Genomic DNA, 13,557 nt, shown 5'->3' with positions numbered 1-13,557 from the left:
TTTCATTTTCAGTTGTTGCCAAGTGCGCTTCACGCCTGTGGGATTGCACCTATATGAACATTGTATTTGATTAAATTAAAATTCCAACACTTTTTCACCTGTAATATTAACAGACATTAAATGTTCGATTTATGGACTAAATTCAAACTTACGCATTGACTCGATCAGCAATTCTTTCCCACGCCAATTGTATGTCCTTCGCAGCTACAGTCGTATTACTTTTTTTCTGAAATATGTGCTCGGACTCGCCATGCACACGGATTAAAATTTCCAATTCCATTGCGGTGACATAGGAAGCCCTTTTTTGTCGCCTTTTTCCATGGTGAATCCTGGTATCTGAGCTCCATAGATGTTGGCTTTTAGTAGAACTCTTGCACGCACTAAACTCAGAGTTGACGTACTCCGAGTCGTCGTCGTCGTCATCTACCGCTTTTCCGGGGGGCGGGTCGCGGGGGCAGCAACCTAAGCAAGGACGTACTCCGAGTCGAATTAACTAATTCATATTAGGTGTTCTAGAACCAAATTTTCTGAGTTTCCCCATGTTATAGTAACTCAACTCTGAGTTGAATGTTCAGCATTCTGTTCACAGTAGGCCAGGTCTTCTCAAAGGTTTCTGTTAGGGCTGCAACTAAAGATCATTTAATAATCAATGAATCTGTTGATTCTTTTTTCGATTAGTCGATGAATCGGATAAAAAATACAAAAACAAAAAATGGTAAATGTCCAACCTTTTATTCGAAACAGAACTGACAGGGCAAATTCACAGTGCAAAAAATCTTCTGAATGTGCACAAACAGGCAAAAAAGTTTAAAAAGTTATTGGCCGCGTTTCCCAGATTCGATCGTTCTTAAGGATTTAAGAAGGCTCTTAAGAAGGGTTTGGCTAAGAAGGATTGCTAAGATAGGGGTGTTTCCCAGACACGTTCTTAACTGTCTTCTTAAGATCCCGCCAAAGAAGCTTCTTAAGAAGCTCTTAGTGGGAGCTGTCCACCGCCGTGGTGTTGAAACTAAATCAATCGATGCTAGGGAAGTCGATCACCCACCACTTTATAAGCGCATGAATCACACACAACACCCTGTGGTTCCCACACACAGGTCCAATTAGGCTACGCGCAATTAGGCTACTACCCTGGGATCACAGCTAACAGGTGTATTCAAGTAGTAATCAAGCCCATTAACGCATATATACCCCCCTGTGGCTAGGCACACATATGTGAGAATGGAAAAAACAGGGACAAAACGAGGTAAGAGGGCACCCTCCTTTACCCGGAGGAGATGGCCGTCCTAATAGACTAGGTAAGCCAGCACCGGGATGAGCTATTTGGGGGAACAAAGGGTAAAAAAAACATAGTTTTAAAAATCCGCATTTGGCAGGCCATAGCCCAAAGGATGTCCACCTCTAGCCCCTGTGGTCTCCGAGACTGGGGTGCGGTCAGAAAGAAATGGCAGGAATTTCAGTGCCAAACCAAAAATAAAGTGCTATGGTGAGGTGAGAGACCATGGGCATGGGTGGTGGCGCACCCGATGCTACAACCCTCATCCCTGAAGAGGAAAAAGTTATTTCCATTATTGGAAAGACGGCCTCTGAGGGCATTGGAGGAGGCATTGATATTCTTGGGGACGAGGGCCTCTCGGGGAACAGTGAGGACGAGGAGGAGGAGGAGCGGAGTAGTCACATACACGTCCCCAGGAGAGGACCACCCCCCACAACTAAGAACTGTCCCCGCGCGCCAACCAGCAGGGCCTGGTGTCCGCATGCGGGGAGGCCTAAGAAGGCGGCCCCCCATAATGACATCAAAACTCCTCAAAACTCGTACCAAAACTCAACACCTGTCAGCCACTAGAGCTACAAAGTATGGACTGTAATTGTTGACTCAAAGTAACATTCCATTACATAGACGCTCCCCATTGAAACCAGCTTCATTGTTGCCCACCCCTGATGATGGTGAACCACATGACTGTGAGATGGTTGTCGATAAAGTGCTAACACCCAGACCTGATATTACATTTACGTTTTATATTTAATCATTTAGCAGACACTCTTATCCAGAGCGACTTACAATAAGTACAGGGACATTCCCCCTGAGGCAAGTAGGGTGAAGGACACACCAACATTTTGCATGGCGAGGAATCGATCCGGCAACCTTCTGATTACATGCCCGACTCCCTCACCGCTGAGCCACAGACATCGCATACATGAGCCACACCAAGAGTCACTATTGCACGCTCCCAATTATACTGATGTGAACATTGAGATTCATCATAAAGCACACATGAAGAACAATCTGTACAACAACACCTTTACCCTGGATGGGAAAAAAAAGACTGGACCAGCATTAGAGGGGACAGACCTTGCAGAGTTTGTGGTTAGAGTCCCAAGCACCCTGGAGGTTATCCAGTGATATCTGTCCCTCTGTCAATGGCTGATATGTGTAAGGTTAAGAAGTGGCTGGAAGAAGAAGGTTGGATGTAATAAATGTGACTGTTCTTTGGAACGAATCAGTCATCTCTTGAATATGCCCCATCTGCATGGTTATGGTGTATGGCACAGTGGTACAGTGAGAGTGTTGGGGAATAATACATGTAAGGATACGGTTTCTATGTATGCTCACCCTCTACTGGATGATTTGAAAGTTCCATTGTATCTGTGTTCAATGTTACTTGTCTTGTATACCATTTGGATTGGTGACATTAATTCCTGATGTTGCTGACTATGCTATTCGTACACCTTTATCCTACTACAGAAGATGTAGTATATGGTTGATTGAATGTTCAAATAATTATGGGAAGTTAATTGAAAAAATACATTTAACCACACTGGGTTTATGTATGCTAACAGCCTGTTGCATGATTGCCTGTTGCAGATGGACCTGTAAGTACTGTATAAGGACATCACCATGTTGGCTTCCTCATGTAGCTAACAAGGGCACCATGTGGGGATGTGGTAAGAGTGCTTATTATTTCCTGCGGCCGACTGGTCAGGAACGGGTTACCTTGGGTTTATTGTAGGAGCCCTCAGACCTATAGATGGGTTGCCCCTGCACCCCTTGTCCAAACATTGGTGGCACCGCCACAAAATAAGGTTTATTAAAGCAGATGCTAAGAATCTGGGATCACATTACGTGGATTCAATAGTACTTCAGTCACTTGTCATATTTTCAGCTGCCATTTTCCCTGTGTATGGTGTTATCACTGCCTTTACAGATATTAGGAGCTTAGCACTAGGGTTGGAGTCTATCGGTAATGAGACAGCCAACGCCTTAACTGCGGTTGCTTCTGAGATGAAGGCCATGAGGCAGGTAGTGCTACAGAACCATATGGCATTGGATTATCTGTTGTCAGCTCTGTGATAGGTCATGACTGATGTACTTTTATCCCAGATGAATCTGCTAATATCACAAATATGCTCACGTTAAAGAGATAATTTCAGCTTTGGGGGAATTGAAGCTTGGAATTGTGCTGACTGACCTCCTCGGTTGGGGTTTCTTTTTCAACTATATTTCAAATGGGAATCACTGGATTGGGCATATTAATCGTTGTTGTGCTGATTGTGGTTTGTGCTTGGAAGATGTGTACTTTCTGCTGTGTACAGTGCTGTGCAGTAGGCTCTCGGAAGCATGCCAGTAAAATTATGGTAGCCCAAATCAAGCCACAGACAAAAGTAAGCAAAACTAATGATTACTGTATTGCCCTGAGAATGATGGACTTGTCTGATATGTAATCTCAAGTACCACGTGACTACTTTGCCAATGTAATAAAGATGGCCATTTGCCTCCTTCTATTTTCCAATTGATATACAATGCTGTATGCAATCTGAAGAGATCTGTCCTTAACCACAGATCAGTTAATAATAATTAAAGATAATGGTTATTGCTTGTATACTGTTTGAAATGCTCTGAATTTACATGTAATGGAGTCAGATGGCTGAACGGTGAGGGAGTCGGGCTAGTAATCAGAAGGTTGCTGGATCGATTTCCCGCCGTGCCAAATGACGTTGTGTCCTTGGGCAAGGCACTTCACCCCACTTGCCTCGGGGGAATGTCCCTGTACTTACTGTAAGTCGCTCTGGATAAGAGCGTCTGCTAAATGACTAAATGTAAAATGTAAATGTAATGAACAGTGTTTGGTCTATACCCTGCTGTGTTGAGCTCACGAGAGCACGACCCTTGGTTATGTCCAGGAGAGAAATATGCCTATGTTTCTAGAATCGTTGATAAACTGTCATTATGCTGTTTGCTTATGAAGTGAATAGCTGTAAGCTGGTTCTTTTGTAAGGTCCTAGGAAATGCCTGTGTTACTAGGATGAATCAGAGGTTACAATATCACCAAAGTGTATAATGCCATGCAACTTTGAACAAGGAAAATAGAAGGAGGGTTAAGTTAATTTCTGTGAGCCCTATCTAGAGAACTAAACAAAAGCTATTCACTCCAATGACTTTGTACTTTTTCACCTGATTGGATACTACCTAATACTTCTTCAAATCCTATAATCATGTATGCTGTACTGAGTAGTAACAGATACTGTATTGTTTGATTGTTAAGGCATTGAAATGTTATGAAACTTGTGAAATGTAAGGCACTACAGCAGGTCCCAGGTAAACAGTTGATGAATGATTGTTGTGTTGACGTTAAACGTCAAAAGGGGGTCATTTATTGTCCGAGGTCTGGTTTTCTCTCCCAATCTGCAGATTGATAAATACTTATTAAAATCCAGAACTCAACCGAACTTAGTCACTCCGTTTATGAATAGATGGACAAAACACTTTCTTCATCAATTCCCTCAACTTCAATGAGGACGGTCATCAAAACCTCCTTTGGGATGGCTTGGTCCCTCAGTAAAAAGATCTCTTTTTACGCTTGACAGGCATCCAGTTGGGGTTGACCTCTCTCCATATCACAAAGCCGTTGTAGGTGGAGACGTCAATCATGTTGTCGAAGATGACAAGGGGCCAGCGGGCAGTCATCCTTTTACAGCTGTAGTAAGTGACGACCTTGTCTAGATTGTCCACACCTCCTTTGTTGCAGTTTTAGTCTAGGATGATGGTCAGTTTTGCGTCGTCTCTGTCACTGATTTCGCCGTCTGCTCATGAGTAAAACGTTCTTGTTTTTCTTGGCGAGGTTGGAAACTAGAGTGGTGGTGGGCGTGAAGGCAAACTGCGACGACAGCACCCCTCGCCTGCTTGTCGCTGGCAGCTCCGACGGGAGCTTGGACCTGTTCTTTCGCACGGTGCCAACCATGGTCATGTTTCTCGTCGTCGTGAGTTCTCATCCGAGTTCGTAAGAGGTGAATAAGTTGTCACACGTGACATTGCGATCCTTCAGGCCCTCTGTCATATTGCGCATCCCCTGGTTCCTCTCCGGGGCTCCGTTGCTCAACTTCCCGGTGTACACTTGCATCTTCCAAGCGTAGCTTGATTTTGCATCGCACGTGACCCACGACTTGATCCCATACTTTGTCGGTTTGCTCGGCATGTACTGCCTGAAAGGACATCATCCTCTGAACGCAACCAGTTGTTCATCCACGGTCACTTCGGGCCCTGGGTCATTGAGGCGGGGTAATCTCTCTACCCACATATCCCAGACCACTCGTATCGCTGCCAACTTGTCCGTGGCGCATCACGCCGCTCATGTCCCACGTTCGTCAAATCGTATCATTGCCGAGTAAGTGTAAAAGAGTTTGAGCTGCATTGTAGCACGGAAAATCACCCTACCGCTTGGGCGTCCCATAGACTGGCGGCCGCTTCGCCTCGGGACTTGTACACGCCTGCCAGGATTAGCAGCCCTATGTAGGCGCGTAGGTCAGTGGCGTCCATGGCTTTCCACTCCTCTCCGCGTTTCAGATAGCCTTCCTGATTTGTCTCCTCCAAGATCACTCGTGACAAAGAGTAAAAACGGCGTGACAAAGAGTAAAAACGTGGAGACCATGTCGTGAGCGTGGGAAACGGTGTAAGCTGTGGGTCCTGGGGGTCTCTCTGTGTTTTTATGCTGCGGCGGCGACCTCCTCCCATACGGAACCGAAGACCATTGGATTTTGCTGTTTTTCGATACAAAAGTATCTGGCACTTGGTCCTCGTGAGGATCATTGTCAACGTCTTTGGTAGCCGACAGGTCGGCGTTGCGTCCTTCTTGTTCTTCTTCCTGTTCTTCCTCTTCTTCCTCTTTTTCTGATACATTCTCGGCATGGCGCTCTTCCACGTCTTCTTTTTCTGACACCTCCTCTGTCTCCTCTTCAGAGTCACCCTGCTCGACATTTGCAAACATGTGCTGTAGAACTTGGAGCGCAGTGAAATCCTCAGCCATAACTGTGTGACTCTAGAGGACGGCTGGCCGCTGCTGGCCTGACCCCTAACCCACTGGATGTATGTAAGTAGTAGCAATTCCCCTGACAACAGTTGCAGGAGTGGGGGCTGGGCGCTCATTTCCTCCGACAGAGACGGTGGGGGGATGGGCGTTCATTTCGTCCAACCGAGTTGCAGGAGTGGGGGCTGGGCGCTCATTTGTCCGACCGAGATGAGGAAGAGACCCAGGCTCCGCTCAATCATGTCCCATTATGAGGTATGCGGCAAGGTCTCATTCAGCTTTCTTGTTGCTGTATTTACGTATCTATGATTTGTACGTGTACATTGAAGGTCATTTTACAACTGCTCCTCCCAAACAAAACATCCCACAGTCACAATGTGGCAGGTCTGTCTAGTTCATTGGGGTCTTTGAAATCTATCTTTAGATAAGGATAAAGGATAAAAGATAAAGGATATTTATAAAAAGGATAAAGGAAAGTTGGTGAGAAGTCCGTATGCGCTACACGCTGGTTTGCCCTTAGCTGACTACGTACTCCGGTAAGAGAGTAGCCACAACCTTCAGGTGGAGTAGAAACAGGTTTAATGATGTTTAACCTCCAGCAGGTTAAACGAGTGCATTTGGTGCTTGCAGTAGAATAACCATACATTAGGAGAAGTATTTGTACATGTTTGTGTGGTTTCTGTAGAATAAACGAAATACATAAGATAACATACATATACATAATTAGCAATATGTACCAGTATACGTAAAATTATGCATATCTGAACAATAAACATAACTACACATCAATTATGAATCATTTATAATATGTGGTTCACTTTTATGCAATAAACAGAATTGCTAATGCTGTTACATTACTACGCCACAAGATGGCCCTCTAAGACCACAAATGGCCTGGCAGTCTGAACTCAAAGCTACCAGCGATATCAAACAATTGGATCTCGAGATCAACGTCGAAGACGGGTTAGAACAAATTGATGCAACATATGCGAGAAATGACGAGTTATAACTAGCTAGTGCTAGTAAACATCAACATGAGGAGAGTAATGCTGGCAATAACATGAAACCATATACTTACATTGGCAGTAACGCACACGGCAACACAACATTACCTTTATGCTCGCATGATATTTTGAAAGCACGTCCACTCGTGTTAGCAGCTGGTATAAAGATGAAATGGAAAGTTTGTGCGCGTGTGCAACACCTCAGCCCTAACAGTGATGTGCGCTCACAGTCCAGAATGGAGTTTTCCACAGCCGCCCCCGGATTCGTGGAGCGAATGCGCAGTAATAGGAAAGTCCATGCTGGGCTAGGGAGCGCTGGTCTCACCGTCGTCCGGCACCCTAGGCAGCTCGATCAACTTGGCGACAGGACGAGTATAGCGGTTGCCTTTAATATCCACCTCCGCTGCGCGTACCTTGCCATCGTCGCTGGGGATGATCCTAGTGATGCGCCCGACAGGCCGCAGTGCCCGCGGGAGCTGTGAGTCCACCACCATAACGACGGTTTCCACAGCAAGATCAGGCGTGGCATTCCTTTACTTCTGTCGTGGTTGGAGACCAGGGAGGTACTTGCGTGTGAACTGATCCCAGAAGTGGTCAGCAAGCACCTGGCTGTGTCTCCACCGGCGGTGTCCTAGCAGGTCACTGGCGCCATATACTGCCTGGGGCAGTGAGGCGTCCTGCCGCCCCATGAGCTAAAGATTTGGGGTAATGGGATCAGGATCCGCTGGGTCCGATGATGCGTAACCCAACGGCTTGGAATTGAGGATCCCCTCAACTTCGATGAGGACGGTCATCAAAACCTCCTCTGGGATGGCTTGGTCCCTCAGGATGGTTTGGAGAGATGTCTTAACTGATTTAATTTCCCTCTCCCACACTCCACCAAAGTGTGGACCTAGATGTGGGTTCAATTTAAAGGTGACGCACTGTTTGGCTCACTGTGTTTTGAGAGATGGTCCGAGGGCCTCAAAGGCTTCCTGGAGCTCCTTCTCCCCTCCACGGAAGTTGGTGCCCCTGTCACTCAGTATCTCGTAGGGCTTCCCTCTTCTCGCGATGAAGCGACGGAGTGCCAGGAGGAATGAGTCTGTGTCCATACTAAGTCAAGTAAGTCAAGATGAACACACCTGGTGGTCAGGCATTTAAACACAATGCCCCAGCGTTTCTCCTGCTGCCGGCCTATCTTAATCAGGTATGGGCCAAAACAGTCCACGCCAGTAGACCAAAATGGGGGCTTGTTGAATCGCAGCCGTGCAGACAACAGTTGCAGGAGTGGGGGATGGGCGCTCATTTCCTCCGACAGAGACGGTGGGGGGATGGGCGCTCATTTCGTCCAACCGAGTTGCAGGAGTGGGGGCTGGGCGCTCATTTGTCCGACCGAGATGAGGAAGAGACCCAGGCTCCGCTCAATCATGTCCCATTATGAGGTATGCGGCAAGGTCTCATTCAGCTTTCTTGTTGCTGTATTTACGTATCTATGATTTGTACGTGTACATTGAAGGTCATTTTACAACTGCTCCTCCCAAACAAAACATCCCACAGTCACAATGTGGCAGGTCTGTCTAGTTCATTGGGGTCTTTGAAATCTATCTTTAGATAAGGATAAAGGATAAAAGATAAAGGATATTTATAAAAAGGATAAGGGAAAGTTGGTGAGAAGTCCGTATGCGCTACACGCTGGTTTGCCCTTAGCTGACTACGTACTCCGGTAAGAGAGTAGCCACAACCTTCAGGTGGAGTAGAAACAGGTTTAATGATGTTTAACCTCCAGCAGGTTAAACGAGTGCATTTGGTGCTTGCAGTAGAATAACCATACATTAGGAGAAGTATTTGTACATGTTTGTGTGGTTTCTGTAGAATAAACGAAATACATAAGATAACATACATATACATAATTAGCAATATGTACCAGTATACGTAAAATTATGCATATCTGAACAATAAACATAACTACACATCAATTATGAATCATTTATAATATGTGGTTCACTTTTATGCAATAAACAGAATTGCTAATGCTGTTACATTACCATGCCACAAGATGGCCCTCTAAGACCACAAATGGCCTGGCAGTCTGAACTCAAAGCTACCAGCGATATCAAACAATTGGATCTCGAGATCAACGTCGAAGACGGGTTAGAACAAATTGATGCAACATATGCGAGAAATGACGAGTTATAACTAGCTAGTGCTAGTAAACATCAACATGAGGAGAGTAATGCTGGCAATAACATGAAACCATATACTTACATTGGCAGTAACGCACACGGCAACACAACATTACCTTTATGCTCGCATGATATTTTGAAAGCACGTCCACTCGTGTTAGCAGCTGGTATAAAGATGAAATGGAAAGTTTGTGCGCGTGTGCAACACCTCAGCCCTAACAGTGATGTGCGCTCACAGTCCAGAATGGAGTTTTCCACAGCCGCCCCCGGATTCGTGGAGCGAATGCGCAGTAATAGGAAAGTCCATGCTGGGCTAGGGAGCGCTGGTCTCACCGTCGTCCGGCACCCTAGGCAGCTCGATCAACTTGGCGACAGGACGAGTATAGCGGTTGCCTTTAATATCCACCTCCGCTGCGCGTACCTTGCCATCGTCGCTGGGGATGATCCTAGTGATGCGCCCGACAGGCCGCAGTGCCCGCGGGAGCTGTGAGTCCACCACCATAACGACGGTTTCCACAGCAAGATCAGGCGTGGCATTCCTTTACTTCTGTCGTGGTTGGAGACCAGGGAGGTACTTGCGTGTGAACTGATCCCAGAAGTGGTCAGCAAGCACCTGGCTGTGTCTCCACCGGCGGTGTCCTAGCAGGTCACTGGCGCCATATACTGCCTGGGGCAGTGAGGCGTCCTGCCGCCCCATGAGCTAAAGATTTGGGGTAATGGGATCAGGATCCGCTGGGTCCGATGATGCGTAACCCAACGGCTTGGAATTGAGGATCCCCTCAACTTCGATGAGGACGGTCATCAAAACCTCCTCTGGGATGGCTTGGTCCCTCAGGATGGTTTGGAGAGATGTCTTAACTGATTTAATTTCCCTCTCCCACACTCCACCAAAGTGTGGACCTAGATGTGGGTTCAATTTAAAGGTGACGCACTGTTTGGCTCACTGTGTTTTGAGAGATGGTCCGAGGGCCTCAAAGGCTTCCTGGAGCTCCTTCTCCCCTCCACGGAAGTTGGTGCCCCTGTCACTCAGTATCTCGTAGGGCTTCCCTCTTCTCGCGATGAAGCGACGGAGTGCCAGGAGGAATGAGTCTGTGTCCATACTAAGTCAAGTAAGTCAAGATGAACACACCTGGTGGTCAGGCATTTAAACACAATGCCCCAGCGTTTCTCCTGCTGCCGGCCTATCTTAATCAGGTATGGGCCAAAACAGTCCACGCCAGTAGACCAAAATGGGGGCTTGTTGAATCGCAGCCGTGCAGACAACAGTTGCAGGAGTGGGGGATGGGCGCTCATTTCCTCCGACAGAGACGGTGGGGGGATGGGCGCTCATTTCGTCCAACCGAGTTGCAGGAGTGGGGGCTGGGCGCTCATTTGTCCGACCGAGATGAGGAAGAGACCCAGGCTCCGCTCAATCATGTCCCATTATGAGGTATGCGGCAAGGTCTCATTCAGCTTTCTTGTTGCTGTATTTACGTATCTATGATTTGTACGTGTACATTGAAGGTCATTTTACAACTGCTCCTCCCAAACAAAACATCCCACAGTCACAATGTGGCAGGTCTGTCTAGTTCATTGGGGTCTTTGAAATCTATCTTTAGATAAGGATAAAGGATAAAAGATAAAGGATATTTATAAAAAGGATAAGGGAAAGTTGGTGAGAAGTCCGTATGCGCTACACGCTGGTTTGCCCTTAGCTGACTACGTACTCCGGTAAGAGAGTAGCCACAACCTTCAGGTGGAGTAGAAACAGGTTTAATGATGTTTAACCTCCAGCAGGTTAAACGAGTGCATTTGGTGCTTGCAGTAGAATAACCATACATTAGGAGAAGTATTTGTACATGTTTGTGTGGTTTCTGTAGAATAAACGAAATACATAAGATAACATACATATACATAATTAGCAATATGTACCAGTATACGTAAAATTATGCATATCTGAACAATAAACATAACTACACATCAATTATGAATCATTTATAATATGTGGTTCACTTTTATGCAATAAACAGAATTGCTAATGCTGTTACATTACCATGCCACAAGATGGCCCTCTAAGACCACAAATGGCCTGGCAGTCTGAACTCAAAGCTACCAGCGATATCAAACAATTGGATCTCGAGATCAACGTCGAAGACGGGTTAGAACAAATTGATGCAACATATGCGAGAAATGACGAGTTATAACTAGCTAGTGCTAGTAAACATCAACATGAGGAGAGTAATGCTGGCAATAACATGAAACCATATACTTACATTGGCAGTAACGCACACGGCAACACAACATTACCTTTATGCTCGCATGATATTTTGAAAGCACGTCCACTCGTGTTAGCAGCTGGTATAAAGATGAAATGGAAAGTTTGTGCGCGTGTGCAACACCTCAGCCCTAACAGTGATGTGCGCTCACAGTCCAGAATGGAGTTTTCCACAGCCGCCCCCGGATTCGTGGAGCGAATGCGCAGTAATAGGAAAGTCCATGCTGGGCTAGGGAGCGCTGGTCTCACCGTCGTCCGGCACCCTAGGCAGCTCGATCAACTTGGCGACAGGACGAGTATAGCGGTTGCCTTTAATATCCACCTCCGCTGCGCGTACCTTGCCATCGTCGCTGGGGATGATCCTAGTGATGCGCCCGACAGGCCGCAGTGCCCGCGGGAGCTGTGAGTCCACCACCATAACGACGGTTTCCACAGCAAGATCAGGCGTGGCATTCCTTTACTTCTGTCGTGGTTGGAGACCAGGGAGGTACTTGCGTGTGAACTGATCCCAGAAGTGGTCAGCAAGCACCTGGCTGTGTCTCCACCGGCGGTGTCCTAGCAGGTCACTGGCGCCATATACTGCCTGGGGCAGTGAGGCGTCCTGCCGCCCCATGAGCTAAAGATTTGGGGTAATGGGATCAGGATCCGCTGGGTCCGATGATGCGTAACCCAACGGCTTGGAATTGAGGATCCCCTCAACTTCGATGAGGACGGTCATCAAAACCTCCTCTGGGATGGCTTGGTCCCTCAGGATGGTTTGGAGAGATGTCTTAACTGATTTAATTTCCCTCTCCCACACTCCACCAAAGTGTGGACCTAGATGTGGGTTCAATTTAAAGGTGACGCACTGTTTGGCTCACTGTGTTTTGAGAGATGGTCCGAGGGCCTCAAAGGCTTCCTGGAGCTCCTTCTCCCCTCCACGGAAGTTGGTGCCCCTGTCACTCAGTATCTCGTAGGGCTTCCCTCTTCTCGCGATGAAGCGACGGAGTGCCAGGAGGAATGAGTCTGTGTCCATACTAAGTCAAGTAAGTCAAGATGAACACACCTGGTGGTCAGGCATTTAAACACAATGCCCCAGCGTTTCTCCTGCTGCCGGCCTATCTTAATCAGGTATGGGCCAAAACAGTCCACGCCAGTAGACCAAAATGGGGGCTTGTTGAATCGCAGCCGTGCAGACAACAGTTGCAGGAGTGGGGGATGGGCGCTCATTTCCTCCGACAGAGACGGTGGGGGGATGGGCGCTCATTTCGTCCAACCGAGTTGCAGGAGTGGGGGCTGGGCGCTCATTTGTCCGACCGAGATGAGGAAGAGACCCAGGCTCCGCTCAATCATGTCCCATTATGAGGTATGCGGCAAGGTCTCATTCAGCTTTCTTGTTGCTGTATTTACGTATCTATGATTTGTACGTGTACATTGAAGGTCATTTTACAACTGCTCCTCCCAAACAAAACATCCCACAGTCACAATGTGGCAGGTCTGTCTAGTTCATTGGGGTCTTTGAAATCTATCTTTAGATAAGGATAAAGGATAAAAGATAAAGGATATTTATAAAAAGGATAAGGGAAAGTTGGTGAGAAGTCCGTATGCGCTACACGCTGGTTTGCCCTTAGCTGACTACGTACTCCGGTAAGAGAGTAGCCACAACCTTCAGGTGGAGTAGAAACAGGTTTAATGATGTTTAACCTCCAGCAGGTTAAACGAGTGCATTTGGTGCTTGCAGTAGAATAACCATACATTAGGAGAAGTATTTGTACATGTTTGTGTGGTTTCTGTAGAATAAACGAAATACATAAGATAACATACATATACATAATTAGCAATATGTACCAGTATACGTA

At 46.7% G+C, this 13,557-nt stretch overlaps 1 pseudogene; it reads left to right on the top strand.

The window, feature by feature from the left end:
- Positions 1 to 1,218: 1,218 nt before the first annotated feature.
- On the top strand, positions 1,219 to 1,865 carry LOC146238156 (myb-related transcription factor, partner of profilin-like; annotated as a pseudogene).
- The last annotated feature ends 11,692 nt before the right edge of the window (positions 1,866 to 13,557 follow it).

Source organism: Hypomesus nipponensis, chromosome 21 (genome assembly GCF_054491055.1).
Source record: "Hypomesus nipponensis isolate SF chromosome 21, ASM5449105v1, whole genome shotgun sequence".
In the NCBI taxonomy this organism is placed as follows: domain Eukaryota; kingdom Metazoa; phylum Chordata; class Actinopteri; order Osmeriformes; family Osmeridae; genus Hypomesus; species Hypomesus nipponensis.
The sequence above is the reverse complement of the archived record's forward strand: the minus strand, read 5'-3'. Positions and strand labels throughout refer to the sequence as shown.